The sequence below is a fragment of the Trichechus manatus genome, unplaced genomic scaffold (assembly GCF_000243295.1).
Source record: "Trichechus manatus latirostris isolate Lorelei unplaced genomic scaffold, TriManLat1.0 scaffold00083, whole genome shotgun sequence".
NCBI classification, from domain to species: domain Eukaryota; kingdom Metazoa; phylum Chordata; class Mammalia; order Sirenia; family Trichechidae; genus Trichechus; species Trichechus manatus.
In genome coordinates, this window is record NW_004444019.1 from 6644964 (window position 1) to 6658549 (window position 13586).

The following is a 13586-nucleotide window of genomic DNA, read 5'->3' on the forward strand; positions in this document are numbered from 1 at the left end:
TCAGACAGGGATTGGACTGGACTGTGGGACTTAAAGTGATACTTTCAAAGAATGTGTCTCTTAGTCAAGTAGATACAAAAGACAAAAGGGGCAGCTTCTGTCCAGAGGTGAAATGGGAAGGCAGATAGAGTTAGGAACTAGTTGAATGTTCAGGGGAAATCAGGGGTGGAGGGGAGGAGTGTGCTGTCGCAGAATGGGGTGAATGGTTGGGGTCTCATAACAATGTATGTAAAAAAAAATTTGTATGGGAGACTAACTTGAAATGTAAACTTCATTTAATTACAACAATATTAAAAAAAAATATATGAAATGTGGAAATGTAAGTTGCTATAAGATCAGTTTTTACAAATGCACCAAAACAGTTCAGTGGGAAAAGAAGAGTCTTTTTAACCAATGGTTTCAGGACAACTGGATGTTATCACTGTCAAGTGCCATCCAATTTCTTCCAACTCATAGTAACCCTATGTACAACAGAATGAAACACTGCTCAGTCCTAAGCCATCCTCATGATCGTTGTTATGCTTGAGCCCATTGTTGCAGCCACTGCGGCAATCCATCTTGTTGAGAGTCTTCCTCTTTTTCACTGACCTCTACTTTACCAAGAATGGTTTCCTTTTCTAGGGATTGATCCCTCCTGATAACATGTCCAAAGTATGTGAGATGAAGTCTCACCATCCTCGCTTCTAAGGAGTGTTCTGGCTGTACTTCTTACACGACAGACCTGTTTATTCTTTTGGCAGTCCACGGTATATTCAATATTCTTCACCAACATCGTAATTCAAGACGTCGATTCTTCTTCAGTCTTCCTTATTTATTATCCAGCTTTCGCATGCATATAAGGCAAATGGAAACACCATGGCTTTTGTCAGGCTCACCTTAGTCCTCAAAGTGACATCTTTTAAACACTTTAAAGAGGTCTTTTGTAGCAAATTTGCCCAATGCAATAGGCCTTTTGATTTCTTGACTGTTGCTTCCATGTTGTTGATTGTGGATCCAAGTAAAACAAAACCCTTAACAACTTCAATCTTTTCTCCCTTTATCACGATGCTGCTTATTTGTCCAGTTGTGAGGAGTTTTGGGGTTTTTGTTTTTGTTTTTTTTTTATGTTGAGGTGTAATCCATACTGAACGCTATGGTCTTTGATCTTCATCAGTAGGTGCTTGAAGTCCTCTTCACTTTCAGCAAGGAAGGTTGTGTCATCTGCATAATACAGGTTGTTAATGAGTCTTCCTCCAGTCCTGATGCCCTGTTCTTCATATAGTCCAACTTCTCGGATTATTTGCTCAACATACAGATTGAATAAACATGGTGAAAGGATACAACCCTGAAGCACACCTTTCCAGACTTTAAACCACACAGTATTGCCTTGTTCTGTTCAAACGACTGCTTCTTCCTGAGTAAAATTAAGTGTTCTGGAATTCCCATTCTTTGCAACATTATCCATATACTCAAGGTCATACTTGTCTCTCTTGGATATGTTCTAATTTTCAACTTCAACCTGCATACGAGCAATTTTGATGGTCTGTTCTGCAGTTGGCCCCTGGCCTTGTTCTGACTGATGATACTGAGCTTTTACATTGTCTCTTTCCACAGATGTAGTCAATTTGATTCTTGTGTATTCCATCCAGTGAGGTCTGTGGGATAGACACATGCAAAAGAATGAAGTTGGATCCCTTTCTCACCCTACAATCAAAAAAAAAAAAAAAACTCAAAATGAATTAAAGTACTAAATGTGAGAGTTAAATCTATAAAACTCTCATAAAAAAACATAGTTGTAAATCTTCGTGATTTTGGATTAAGCAATAGCTGTTATATACAACACCAAAACCACACAAAACAAAAGACAAGACAGATAAATTGGACTTCATCAAAATTAAAACATTTGTGCTTCAAATGAAACTATCAAGAAAGTTAAAGCACAGCCCACAGAGTGGGAGAAAATATTTGCAAATTATATATCTAATACAGCTCCCGCACAAAGAATACATATGTTAAAAAAAAACTATTACAATTCAACAATAAAAAACTCAAACAATTTTAAAAATGTACAAAAAATTTGAATAGACATTTCTCCGTAGAAGATATACACATGGCCAATAGCAACATGAAAAAATGATCAACATCATTAGTCATTAGAGAAATGCAAATTAAAACCACAATGGGATACCACTTCACACTCACAAAGATGGCTCTAATAAAAAAAGAGATGGACAATTGTCGCAGTGGCGACGGTTGTCGGGGCAGCGGAGACAATAACCAATGCCACAACTCTTACAGAGAAGTGGGGCCAGGAGGGTCATTCTGAGGAGTCGAACCCCGGCTCCAGTCCCAGAAGCTTATTTATAGTCAATACAGCAAGCAGTGAAGCAAATAACAGAACAATGGGCTTTGGGTGAATAACAATAAGTTTCGGGCAAGGGAGAAGGAATTCAGGTAAACAAGCCAATCAGTAACGGGACAATAGGTTTGGGAAAACAAGTCGTGACAAGTCTCAACATGTTGGGGACAAGTCTCAACATGCTGCACAGCATAGAGGCCTGTGGGAGCTGCAGTTGTCAATAGTGTAGCCACGTTTAAATGGCATATATCCCCACAGACAATAACAAGTGTTGGTAAGGATCTGGAGAAATTGAAGAACTCATACATTTCTGGTAGAATTGTAAAGTGATGAAAAAGCTTTAGAAAATAGTTTGATGTTCTTACAGAGTTATACAGAGGTTACCACATGACCTAGCAGTTCTACACTTAGGTATGTACCCTAGAAAGTTAAAAACATATGTATATAAGAAACTTGTACATGAATGTTCAGTGTAGCATTATTCATAACAGTCAAAAGTTGAAAACAATGCAGAGACTTATTTACTGATTGATAAACAAAATGTGACATAGCTATACATTGGAGTATTATTTAGCCACAAAAGGAAATGAAATATTGATATATGTTTAAATATGGATGAATCTTGAAAACATTATGCTAAGTGAAGTAGCCAAACCCAAAAGACCACATATTATTTAATTCCATCTATATGTACTGTCCAGAAATAGGCAAATCCATAGAACAGAAAGTTGATTAGTGGTTGTCTGGGGTAGGGGGAGGGAAGAATGGGGACTGACTGCTAAAGGATACCGGGTTTCTTTTGGGAGAGATGAAAATATTCTATTAGATCGTGGTGATGGTTGCACATTCTTGTGAATATACTAAAAACCACTGACTTGTACACTTCATAAGTGTGAATTTTATGCCACGTGAATTACATCTAAATTATTTTCAATAGAAAAAAAAAGATGCTATGAGGTCACAAATGAGACATTGACCTGGATTTCGGAGATCCAAGAAAATTTCCATGAGATGTATATCCTAAGATCAGGAGGTATATTAGAACTAGCAACATATGTGTGTGTGTGTCTGTGTGCGTGAGAGATGGTGTGTATATGTGTGTGTAAGAGCGAGATAGTGTATGTGTGGTTTGTTGTAATATACTATGCAAATGTATATTTGTAATATACATATGCAAAGCTATGACTGGAAAGGTAAGCAGGCACCCAATCATATGAAGACTTTGCAAACCAAGTTCTTCTAGACTCTTCCAGGAGCCATTGAAAGGTATTAAGCAGATGGGTAAATTCATTAGATTTGGAAAAAAATAATTCTAACAGTAAGAATACTGAATCATTTACAATGACACTGCCAAAATCCAGATGGGAGAGAATAGTAGCTTGTACTAGGGAAATGGCAGTGGTAGTGGAAAAAAAAAACAGTCTAATAGCATTAAGAAGGCACAGTCAAAAGAATACTAATTATCATAGAAAATTTCAATGTTTATGTCAGGTAGAAAAACTACGCATTCTACTTCCAGACTTTAAAATTAATCATTACTCTGCAGAGATTTTTGTGATGGTCTCTATATTTAATGTAATTGTGAAAAAATAGAAACTTTATACATGTTCCTTTTTCCCACCTCCTACAATCCAAAAAAACAAAAACCTTTAAAGCTTCTGAACTACAGTTTTAAATGATTAAGATGTTACTAACAAAAGAAAGCATAAATTATTTTTTAAAACCAACCTGCAAGGATATATATATCCTTATTATATGCCATCTCATCAGTTCCAACTCATAGAGACCCAATTTGACAGAGTAGGACTGCCCCATACGGTTTTCTAGACTGTAATCTTTACAGAGCACATCTCCAGGTCTTTTTGAACCACCAACCTTTTGGTTAGCAGTGGGGCACTTAACCATTGCACCACCAGGGCTATGCACACACACACACCGACACACATACACTTGTCCAAATAATGTTCTGTAGTGAAAAAATGTTACTATACTTAAAATTATAGAAAATTACACATATATAATTTATATTAAAATTATATACAAATTGAATCCAAATTGCATATCTAGAAATATCTATATCTAAAGAGAGAAAGGGAGAGTCCAGAGTGCAACTTGTGTTCACATATTGCATTTAGTTGTCATTACTATTTAATTCCCTTAATCTGGAGTAATTCCTCAGACTACCTTAGTTATTCAGGATCTTAATGTTTTTAAAGAGTTTAGGCTAGTTATTTTGTAGAATGCCCCTCAATTTTGGTTTGTATGAGGTTCAGTTATGATTAGAATAAGGTTATGTATTTTCAACAGGAGCACCACAAAATGTTTTAGCCTTATCATCTCATTATATCAGTCATACATGTTGTGGATTTGTCCCATTATTGGGTGATGTTAACATTAATCAATTGTTTAAGGTAATGTCTTCCAGGTTTCTTCAATGTAAAGTTACTATTTTTTCTGTTTTTAATTAATAATTATTTTGTAGAGAGACACTTTAAGACAATGTAGATGATCTATACCTCATTAAAGTGTCATCACTAGCTTTATTTATCTATGATGATTCTTCCCTAAGCAATTATGACTATGACGCTTGTCAAATGGTGATTTTCTTAACTTCATCATTCCTTCTCTATTCAATGTTTAACATTCTACTATAAAAAAGAGCTTGTAGTTCTTTTTTTATGTGTATCATCCTGTACTAGTGGATTTCTATTTTATTTAATGGGCTATAATCCATTACTATCCTTATTTATTTTGACGATCGAATTTTCTCAGATTCAGCTCATAGGAGCCCCTTTAAGCTGCTCATGTGTCCCTTTTTTCATGTACCCATCATTCTTTGAGCATTTACATAATTTCTGGCACAGTAGGATGTTCCAGGCTCATCTTGTACATTCCATGCTCTAGACTTGGAAACAGCCATTTCCCCAGAAACTTAGATCCTTTAGTGGAGAAAAGACAGGCCTGTACCTGATGATTCTCTTTGTCAAGTTATGGGGGCAAAAGATACAGCTGGAAGGGGATGGTGGCCCGTATTCTGATGGTGTGAAGATGTGACACAAATTTTAGGATGAAGAAATAACCCAAGGTTCTTGTAAAATACACCCCAGTGATGCTAGGCTTGAGTTAAAAACTCAGTCAGTTGCCAAAGACCTGCCTGATGTTGTCAGGATGTGGGGCTGGTATTTTCTAAATAGAGAGGGCGATGTTAAAATAGGAATAGATGAGGCCTGATGTGAGTGGTTAAACCCTCTTTGAAGGCATGCCATTCTCCTTGGATGAGGCAACCCAAAACCAGGATGAGAGTATGACAATTCTCTAGGAGATAAAATAAGTGGTTTTAATATTTTTTTCTCTCTCTGTCTTTCTCTCATTCACCATTTAAGGAGAGACTTGGTGGAAGATTTTGCAACGAGCGTAAGTTTTTTTTCTTACAAAGATCATATTAAAATTGTGAAAATTATGTAATTTTAACATATGATCCCTTAGTTAGAGACCTATAAATTTGAAAAGAGAAGTACAGTCAAATTGTAAAAGGTCTGGACGAAATTTTGACCAAGATGGTTATGACTTGAAAAACTTGAGAATATTAAAGAGGAAAACGTGGGGCAATATATTTAGAATAATGACCTCAATGCACTAGACATCAAATACAAGTTAGATTTACACAGTGCCAGTGTTCTCTGACTACTTCTTTTCTGCATGTATGTTGAGCTAACATGATAGATAGGAGACTAGCAGAGTTGTGAACAGCATGACTGTGAACTCAGGAAAACCATCATTAGAGAAATGACGAGTCTGTAACTCAGGGATTCCTGTCTGAGATTGTATAGGATGCATTCCCACACCTAACCCAACCATCTGCTACATTTTAAGTTGCTGTCTGATGACAGCCAAGACTGATTGAGATTAAAAAGGGCTACTAGTATGAAATCTTCAAACAAGATGTGTCAGTGTGAGGTGCTGTCATAGTGGATGGACAAACAAGGCACAGCCCATCAGATGTGTGCAGTGGATTAGGAGATAAGGCCCCGGCACTAATGGAAGGCAAATGCTAAGCTATGTCTATTAGTCAGAATTCCAGAAAGAAAAAGATGGCATAATCATATTGGGATAATTTGGAGAAGGTTTAACAGAGACAATGTGTATGAAGTTGTGGATAGAGTGTTCAAAAAAAAACAAATCCATTGCCATTGAGTCAATTCTGACTCATAGCAACCCTATAGGACAGAGTAGAACTGCTCCATGTGGTTTCCAAGGAGCAGCTGGTGGATTTGAACTGCCAATCTTTTGGTAAGCAGCTGAACTCTTAAGCACTGCACCACAGGGTGTTAGGAATCCATAAATGATGTTGCAGGATCCGTGGCTAGGGACAGAGGGCTATTACAGCTCCTAGTCCTGAACAAGTGCAGGAACAAAATAGTTACCAGAACTTGGAAGGAGAAAATCTAGTAGAGAGGGTCACCGTTGGAGGAGCTGTTACTAACCTCAAGGAATGCAGCTCAACCAAATTAACTACTCGAGGAAGGAACTAGGGATATGTAACTGATTTTAAATTCCTCTATCCCTCTAATCTCCTGACTCTCCTTTGGGGCTCCCTTTTAGTGAAAACCAAATGGAAGCCTTAGGGCAAAGGGGCCTATTGAGGTAATTTATATAGACAAGGGTCCTGGGTGGTACAAACAGTTATGTGCTTGGCTGCTAACAGAAAGGCTGAAGGTTCAGGAAAACCCAGGGGAGCCTCAGAAGGAAGGCTACTTCCAAAAAGTCAGCCACTGAAAACCCTGTGGAGCACAGTTCTACTCTGACATACATGGGGTCAATATGAGTTGGAATAGACTTGATGCCAACGAATTTTATACAGAGAAAACACCAAAGGCAGAGGGAAGGGTAGGGAAGGATGGAAAGCAAATCTGAAGTGGAAAGTAGATTACTGCCCATCAGCCACATTGCAAAACAAAGGAAGCATCTGGCAGTAAGCCAATGGAACCCCCATGCATCTAGACTACTGAATATTGCTTTCATGGACCAGGGTTTCATCATTATAGTAATGGGGTTTTCCTGGATGTTAACACTAAGAAAGAACTTGTTAATTAATACTAAAAATACTAAAAAATACTAGTTAATACTAACAAAGTACTTGGTTGCTTTTTTTCCATAAAAGTGCAGTATGAAAATTTTGTGATTCCCTGGCCCTGTTTATAAACAGCTACAGATATCTGTTGTAGATTTTTCCATCATTTCAACAAGATCATTCCATGATATAAAGGACAAAGACGCATGCTCATGTAGTCACATATATTTATATGAAAGCAGGTTGCTTACACTGTTTGCCATTTCTGTGCTTGGAAAATACAACAATGAGGATTAATAAATATGTATAAATACTTTGAGATCTTCATTAATATTCATAAGGATGTACCTTTATGTAATAATCCAATATCTATGTGAAACAAGTATGATTCTTTTTTAAAAGAATTGCACAAAATTGCTTTTAATGATATATGCTTGTGGGTGGAAGTAAAACTATATCTCTATATCTTTATAACCAAAGACAGAGTTCCTGCTGAGAATATTAACAAGCTATTGAGATTAATTTACCTTATATATTAAGAATATATCTGCTGTATATTTCAAATGCAATGGAAGAAAGCGTGCAGTAATATTGAACTTAATGCAAAATATGGCCACTGAGGATATAAAAGAGAACAAACTCCATGTAGAGTAAGCAGGAAACATAGAGATTACCAGGCATCTGAGCTGTGCTTATTGCACTCTGAATTTAATTCTAAACTTCTGAAAAGCTAAATCTAAAATTTTAAGATATATACTGGGTTACATAAATTTTATATTCTGAAATACAAGCACACACAGAGGCACAAACTAAGAAGAGAAAAAATCATAGAATTTTACTAAGGTAGAAAATTTACCATGGAAGTTTTATTTATGTTGTAATGGTCACACTGTCAACAATATCTAAAGCTTTAATTTTCTAAAAATCAGGAAAATGCTATTCAAAAAGGTAACTATACAAAGAATTTTTGTGAGCATTAACTGAATGCATGTAAAGATCTTTGACCTGTGCCAGGCACATATTGAGTATTCCATAAATGTTAGCATATAATTATCAGTATAAAGACTAAGGGAATAACATTAAGTAATAACTTAAAGGAAACATTACTTAAATGAATTAAAAAAATTTATCCTAGTACTTTGATTTCTGGTGATATATCTCAGTACCAAGATGGAACTTACAGACATAAGAAGAACAGATAGTTAATACATCTGCTGAACCCACATTCTCTTTGAAATTTCACAAGTCTTGAGCAAACCCTTGACAGTTTTTAGATTTCAATCAATTAGGACTGAAATTTTTAAAGAGAAATTTTAACGCAGAAATTCTCTGTTGTTGGTTAAAGTGAGACCCATATGCTTTAAATACAGAATGTGAGAAGGGACAAATTATCTCTCTGTTTGGAAATTATAAGAGTTGGCCTTGAGTCTCATTCATAAAGAATGCTAATATATTTTAGTGCAGTCATGAAAAATAGGGCTGCTTAAAGATATATTTCATATTATCCTAAAAAATGTGTTTGATTTTAATTTAATGAGATTATTTTGCTATATCATTGCCTATGGACTAACTGGTTCCCAGCTGAGTTTAACACCAAAATCTCCAAATTAAGAAAGGCATGATAAGAGCATACAGTTGAAAAAAGTCACTTGCCTATCAATCACCGAAAATTTGAATATTTATAATCTTGCAGAATATGTTGTTGTTGTTAGGTGCCATCCAGTCGATTCCAACTTATAGTGACCCTAAGTACAACAGAACAAAACACTGCCCATTCCTGCACCATCCTCACAATCCTTGTTATGCTTCAGCCCGTTGTTGCAGCCATTGTGTCAGTCCATCTCCTTGAGGGTCTTCCTCTTTGTCACTGACCTTCTACTTTACCAACCATGATGACCTTCTCCAAGGGGTGGTCCCTCCTGATAACATGTCCAACATATGTGAGACAAATTCTGGTCATCCTTGCTTCTAAGGAATATTCTGGCTATACTTCTTCTAAGACAGATTTGTTCATCCTTTTGGCAGTTGTGATGGTTAAGATTGTGTGTCAGCTTGGCTGGGCCATGATTCTCAGTGTTTTAATGTGATCACTCCCATGATTGAATATACTGTGAGTAGCCAGTCAAATGAAAGCGAATCTCCTTGGGGGTGTGACCCACATCTGAATATAAGCAGACATTCTGGCTTTTTGCTCTTTCTGGATCCTGCGGCTGCCTTCTGTCGTCTCATCTCCAGTTCTTGGGACTTCAGCTGTCAGCTTATCTGCCGTACTTGGGATTTGTTGATCTTCACAGCCTGTGAGCAGAGTCCTGCTCTCCAACCTGCCAATCTTGGGCTTGCCAGCTTCTGTGGCTGCGTGACTTGGGAGAGGCCTCTAGCCTGATCCACGGACTTGGGATGTTCTAGCCTCTACAATCATGTGAACAGTGTCCTTGATATAACTCTCTCTCTCTCTCTCTCTCTCTCTCTATATATATATACACACACTTTACTGGTTTTGCTTCTCTAGAGAACCCAGCCGAAGACAGCAGTCCATGATATATTCAATATTCTTCGCCAGCACCATAATTCAAAGACACCAATTCTTCTTTGGTCTTCCTTATTCATTGTCCTGCTTTCACATGCATATGAGGCAATTGAAAATACCATGTCTTGGGTCAGGTGCACCTTAGTCTTCAAGGTGACATCTTTGCTTTTTAACACTTTAAAGAGGTCTTTTGCAGCAGATTTGCCCAATGCAATGCATCTTTTGATTTCTTGACTGCTGCTTCCATGGGCGTTGATTGTGGGTCCAAGTAAAATGAAATCCTTGACAACTTCAGTCTTTTCTCCATTTATCATGATATTGCTTATTGGCCCAGTTGTGAGGATTTTTGTTTTCTTTGTGTTGAGGTGTAATCCATACTGAAGGCTGTGGTCTTTGATCTTCTTCAGTACCTGCTTGAAGTCCTCTTCACTTTCAGCAAGCAAGGTTGTGTCATCTGCATAACATAGGTTGTTAATGAGTCTTTCTCCAATCCTGATGCCCCATTCTTCATATGGTCCAGATTCTCAGATTATTTGCTCAGCATACAGATTAAATAAGTATGGTGAAAGGATATAACCCTGATGTACACCTTTCCTGACTTTAAACCATGTATTATCCCCCCTGTTCTGTTTGAATGACTGCCTCTTGATCTATGTACAGGTCCCTCATGAGCACAGTTAAGTGTTCTGGAATTCCCCCTTCTTCGCAATGTTATCCATAATTTGTGATGATCCACACAGTCAAATGCCTTTGCATAGTCAATAAAACACAGGTAAACATCTTTCTGGTGTCCTTTGCTTTCAGCCAGGATCCATCTGACATCAGCAATGATATCCCTGGTTCCACATCCTTTTCTGAATCCGGCTTGAATTTCAAATCAGCTGCAGCGGTACATTGACAGAGAACTGCCAGAAATTCAAGCCAAATCCAGAAGAGGACATGGAAAAGGGCATATTATTGCAGAATATGCAAGATATTTTCTCTTTGCCCCTCCACAGCCATTCTCCACTCTTATCAGAAAAGAGACCTACTGGAAGTATATTAAGAGACTGCCTTGCCCTCTGGCTGTTCTGGGTGGGGTTAGCCAACGGGAACCCCCCCCAAAAAAAGAAAAAAACAAACCCATTACCATCGAGAAGATTCTGGCACGAGGAAAAAATCAGAAGGAGAAAGGTGATAGAGTTCAAGGTATTTATTCTCCTGTGCCCTCTTTCCTGGTTTGGAGTACTCTGGCTACATCTCTCAACTGAAGGTCAAATATACTGACAGGCCACCTTCTGTACGTAGCTCTTTCTCTCTCCAGTTTCCAATGCTGCTCTTTCCCCTTGATGCACTCTCACCACAGCTGCTCAAAAGGCCACCAGACTGGGCATGGTTTGGAGTGCAGATAGAGGTAGAACATTAGGAAATCTGGCAGCATTGGCACTTAGCCACTATGGTAGCAAGAGTGTTTATAAGATATGGGAGTTTATACAATATGGGCTTCCTTTCACATCATAGAGAGCTTAGACAAGGAAAAGGAGTTGTATATCCAAATGAGGGTGTGACTAAACACTTAGCCTTGATGGCAGCTCTTAAGGGATCTGGGTTTCCTGCACTGCAATGCAGAGATCCATGCCTAGGTGACTTGAGTTACATAGTTGCAATGCCAAATAAATAGTCAAACTACCTACTCGTTTGCTAAATCAAGGGCACTCAGGGAAAGCCCTTAAACGCTGTACTGTGGATAGGACATTTTGGAGACAAAATTAACAGTTTGGAACTCTTAAATCCCGTTTAATTTCCCTTGCCAGAAGAGGTAGACCTTGTTCTTTTCTTCATTTCTCCAACAATTAAGAGAGAAACAACTTTTTCCCTTTATTAACTATTAATAATTATTCCATCTGGGTCATGTGCCTCACAAGCAATTGGACTCAGCCCCACTATGCCTTCGTTGAGCCATGTTCTTAATGAGAATTAGAGCTTAAGCTACCTTTGAAGAAAATTAATTTCTCCAGTCCAAAATTGCCTATATTATCTGAATTCACTTATACTCATCATTGGAGTCCGGGGATCATGAATGGGTATAGATTCTAAGGGCTCTAGACAAAGGAGAATGAAATATAAATTTGATTGTATCAAATTTACAGATATGGGTGTATGCATTCAAGATTAAAGATTGAATACATTGACTTGAACATGTAAGAGTGACATTAAAATCTTGTTAAATTAGCAAATCCAAACCTGTAGTCAAAGATGGCTTAAGTATATATATGTATATGTCTGTTGTGTGTGTGTGTGTGTGTGTGTGTGTGGAAACCCTGGTGGTGTAGTGGTTAAGAGTTTGGTTGCTAACAAAAAGGTTGGCAGTTCAAATCCACCAGGCACTCCTTGGAAACACTATGGTGTAGTTCTACTCTGTCCTATTTATGAGTCGGAATCGACGGCAATTGGTTTTTGAGTTTTTTATGTGTGTGTGTGTGTGTGTGTGTCTATGCCCTCTTATTCTGATAAATCTTCTATATTTAAAAAGAGGCTTCTGGCTTGCTACTGAGCCACACCCCTTGCCTTACTTTGGAACACTAAGTTTACCTGACTTGAGCTGGCCATTATGAACTAGGAATTATGTGATCTACCAAATCATAACAGTAATAGTAGACATCAAAATTCCATTGTAACATGAAATATTTTATGAGACAAACTTTAGCACATCTGGAAGGCACAAGTAAACTACATAAGTCGGTGGTTCTGACTCCCATGATATCTGCTCATACTGTTCATGGTATTTCCCTCAATCAGCACCTAAGTCTCTATGTGAATTTCCTTCCTTATGACAAACGAATGGAGAAAGAAAATGAACAGGCTTGGTTTGCAGATGAATCTAGATGTCAGGGCATGAACAGGAAGTTGTCAACTCCTTCATTATGCTCCCATTCACAAGGTGGTTGTCATGGATTGAATTGTGTCCCCCAAAAAATGTGTGTAGAAACTTGGCTAGGTCATGATTCCCAGTATTGTATGATTGTGTAATCTGATGTGATTTCCTTATGTATTGTAAACTCTATCACTATGATGAGGTTATACGTGATCTCTTTATGTGTTGTAAATTCTATCATTATGATGAGGTTATGCTGATGAGGTTTACAAGATTAGATAGTGTCTTAATCCAATCTCTTTTGAGATATAAAAGAGAGAAGGAAGCAGAGACACATGGGACCCTCATACCACCAAGAAAGCAGTGCTGGGAGCACAGCACATCCTTTGGACCTGAGGTTCCTGCGCTGAGAAGCTCCCAGACCAAGGGAAGACAGATGACATGGACCTTCTTCCAGAGCCTACAGAGAAAGCGTTCCCCTGGAGCTGAAGCCCTGAATTTGCACTTGTAGCCTACTGGCCTGTGAGAGAATAAACTTCTCTGCGCTAAATCCATCCACTTGTGTTATTTCTGTTAGAGCAGCACTAGATGACTAAGACAGTGGTCCTCAAAGACAATGACAAATCAAAATTCTTCCACTGGGTAGAATTTAAGTCAGTACATCTGGTTATCCACTTCACATGAAAGGAGAAATAATCTGAGTTGGGGATCTACAGAAATTCATGGGCAGTGGCCTATAGATTGGCCATGAACAAGGAGTTGAAAAACAAAATAAGATTGGAAAATTTTTGACAAG